Source organism: Orycteropus afer, unplaced genomic scaffold, assembly GCF_000298275.1.
Source record: "Orycteropus afer afer isolate SDZICR_OR568_19922 unplaced genomic scaffold, OryAfe1.0 scaffold00255, whole genome shotgun sequence".
In the NCBI taxonomy this organism is placed as follows: Eukaryota; Metazoa; Chordata; class Mammalia; order Tubulidentata; family Orycteropodidae; genus Orycteropus; species Orycteropus afer.
The window spans coordinates 1,680,375-1,684,197 of record NW_006921842.1 but is presented as its reverse complement, the minus strand read 5'-3'; positions in this window follow the sequence as shown (position 1 = coordinate 1,684,197).

Sequence of the window (3,823 nt, the reverse complement as noted above, 5' to 3'; positions counted from 1 at the left end):
TTTTTTTTGACTCTGCATTCCTTCTATCTTCTTTTGATGTTTCCTGCATCGTTCAGTATTTTGTCCATAGAATACTAGAGTTTTGCAACTTGACTTTTTCTTCATTTCTTTCAGTTTGCCAAATGTGTTCTTCACTTTTGGTTCTCTAATTCCAGGCTTTGTACATTTCATTCTGATACTTTACTTTGTGTTCTCAAGCCATTCTTTAAAATCCTCTATTCAGCTCTTTGATCTTGTCATTTCTTCCTTTCACTTTAGCCACTCTCCATTCAAGATCAAGTTTCAGAGTCTCTTCTGACATCCATTTTGGTCTTTTCTTCCTTTCCTGTCATTTTAATGATCTTTTCTTTTCTTTATGTATACTGTTCTTGATTTCATCCCACAATTCATCTGGTTTTTGGTCCTTGGTATTCAATGCATCAAGTCTACTCTTTAAATGGTCTCTAAATTCAGGTGGGATATAATCAAGGTGAAGCTAGAGGACATCAAACACCACCCCCATGCCATTTTTACAGCTGTGGATCTCAGAAAAACTGAAAGCAAAGTACACTGGCCATGTATCTGAAGAAAGATGGGTCCAATTTAACAGAGGATTATGCTAAAACACAGGACATGTTACAAACACAGAGTTTTGTACAATTGAAACTAATGTCATGTACAAATGACACAGAATTCTCAGGGCAATTAAACATATGCCATATATTTTTATAACAACTGTTGAATAATTTCTAAGAATTGAAACAAACTTAAACAGTGGTAGAGATTTATTAGTCGATCCTACAATTCACTAATTGGATAACAAATAGCATGAGACCAGGTGTTGCACCTGAGAGGACCAGTATGGGGTACTTAGAGTCCAAAGAACAGAGAAAGTCAGAGGAGTCAGGGTTTTGATGAGTCTTTCAGATATTCATCAAAATGCCTCTTGAAAGTCTTTCTTCCTCAGATTTACATTTGGCTGAGAAGACAAAGGGCATAGTTCTGAGTGGTCATTACCAGCTGACACCAGCTTGTCTGGAATGTAGAGCTGTTCTCAAAGGGTTGTTACACATACCCTTAAAGAAACAAGCTAGTTATTATTGCCAGGGTTTAGGTTACTTTTTATCTCAAACATTTGCCCTGTGCAACCAGGTAGCAGCCAGGCTCTCCAGAGTGTAGAAATGTTGCCTTCAGCTTCCACATTTTGTTTTAGTCCTCACATAGATTTCTAGCCTCCATCCAACATAGACGTAGACATATAAATTAAATGTAAAATCAACCATTCACAAATGTGGATACAGAAAAGCTTTCTTTAATAAGGACTTACTCCTGATTCTATTTTTTCATCAATAGATGTTATTTAAATGTTGTATTTGATTGTTGAAGTCCGTTATCTCTAAGAACTTTGTAAAGTTTTATTTCTTCACTTTCCATTTTAGAAATGATATGACATTTGACAACAGATCCAAATAGCCCACTTCTACAAATGCATAGATCTTTAGTGATTTGGGAAACATCCATGTCCATAGAAGAATCATATCCAATATACTAATATCCATGGATTTCACTTGTTTTTTAACTACTGGTACAGTCACACATGCAGTGTTTTCTAAGAACTAATATTAGTTTTTCTGCAATAAATACAATTTTCTATCATGTCAAACAAATAAAACAGCTAATATGGCTTTTGGCCACCTTATCAGAAACAGAGCAATAATCATTTCCCGAAAGGGAGTTATGATCACTGGTTCTGGAACTAGAATGTCAGTGTTCAATTGCTAGCTCTGCCATCTCCTGGTTGGGTGACTTTAGACAAATTACTTAATCTCTTTGTGTCCATGTTCCTCTATTTTGCAAATTAGGGTAGAATAATGACTATTTAATGGGGTTGTGTTGAATATTTGATGAGATGATATGCAAAAGACATTTAGGAACAGTGCTCAATAAATCTTAACTTGTTCTAGGTACTTTATATGTTTCTATGTGTGTAATTTTGTAATAAATTATGATCCATTCATTGAAAAAGAGTACATATATTAAAACAGTACTAAGAGGTATACCCTGACAATATCTCCATTGATCACCACATAACCACTGTTCAGTATTTATTGAGTACTCTTTCACTTTTATGTACAAATGTATACATAGAATGTATCATGTCCCACCTATTTGCTTTTTTCCATCACATACTGTGAATCTTGGAGATATTTTCATATAGGCGTATGTAGTCATTCACTTTTCTTTTTTAAGCTTCATGTATTTTGTTGTGTGGATGTACCATCATTGATTCAATCAGTCCCCAAATCTGGGTCATTCAGGTTTCTACTTGGTCTTGTTTTCACCAACAATGCTGTGATGGTCTTCCTAATAGCTCAGACTCTGGCATCAGATTGATTGGGTTAACATCCCAGTGCTGTCCCTTATAACTCTGTAACTATGGGTAAATGTTCATCAATCTTAATTTCCTTCAGTACAAATTGGGGATAATAACAGTGCCAACCTTCTAGGGTTCCTGTGAGGATTAAATGTAAAGTGCCTTGCTTGGTGCCTTTTACACCATTTTGGTTATGTCCATTCCCACTCAGATGACCCCATGCATGTTGCAGCAGTATTGTGTTCCTTCCATAGGGTTCTCCATGGCTGCAACCTTTTGAGAACAGAGTGCTGGGCTTTCATCCAAGGTGCCTCTGGCCAAAGTTTCAGTTAGCAGCTGAGTACCAAATTGCTTGTGCCACTCAGGGATTCCTCTGTAAAGAGTAAGCTGTCAACAAATATAAAATAGTACTATTGTATTTTTTAACTTTATATACATTTGAGTTTATCTATATGGTGAAATCCTAGAAATGGAATTGCTAAATCCGAAGGTGCGCATTTAAAACTGATAATGTTAAATTTTCCTTTGTGTTGGATAGTCTCTTCCTCTAACTGTAAGTTCACCTTTCTCCACTCTGCTTTGTACCCCAAGAGGCTGAGCTCCATAAAACTGTGACACCCAGAGTCCTTGCCCATCAGCTTCCAATCAGATTCCCTGTGAGAGACACAGTCACAAAATGAGCGTGAGGGAGAAGGAGGCTTAGACCTCAGCTTGGCAGTGGCCTTATTCCTTTACCAAAAGCTCCAGCTCCAGCTGGGAAGTTCTTCCCCAGTGGCTCCCACTCTCCCCAGGGTTTAACACAACTCCCTCTCCTTTCCTGTTCTGGCCTAAGGGTGCCAACTACTTCTTGCAGTTCCTTGTCCTTGGGTGCTGCTTCACCAACTCTTGTGGGTTGCTTAACCCTGTGCACATAGTTATAATTAATCCTTTAGCTAAACTTCCTTCAGTTACCATTTTAACATGCCATCTGGGATCCTGACTATCCAATTTGTACTCCATGTCTTTATCCCGTGAAGCTCCTGAGTGGGTTTGAACCACCAACCTTTCGGTTACAGCCAAGTGCTTAACCTGGTAGAAGGTATATAGGTTTTCATAATGCTATTCTTTCATTTTCATGCATATTTGAAACTTTTCAAAATGGAAAGGTTGTACACTAGCCAATTTGCACTCCCAACAATACACTATAAGACACTTGTTTCTCATACTGTTGCTGATATTGTCATAACAAATATTTTTTTGAGATTTTACCTAAAATATTTCTTTCTTTCTTTCTGAAAACCACTGCCATTATTTTCATCACAAAGAATGTTTACTGTTGATCTTAAGTTTCTTCAAGGCCTTGTTGTTGTTGTTGTTATGTGCCGTCGAGTCAAACCTGGCTCATAGCGACCCCTCCTTGGGTTTCCGAGGCAGTATCACTACGGAAGTAGGATTGCCCAACCTTCCTTCCGAGGAGTGGCAGGTGGGTTT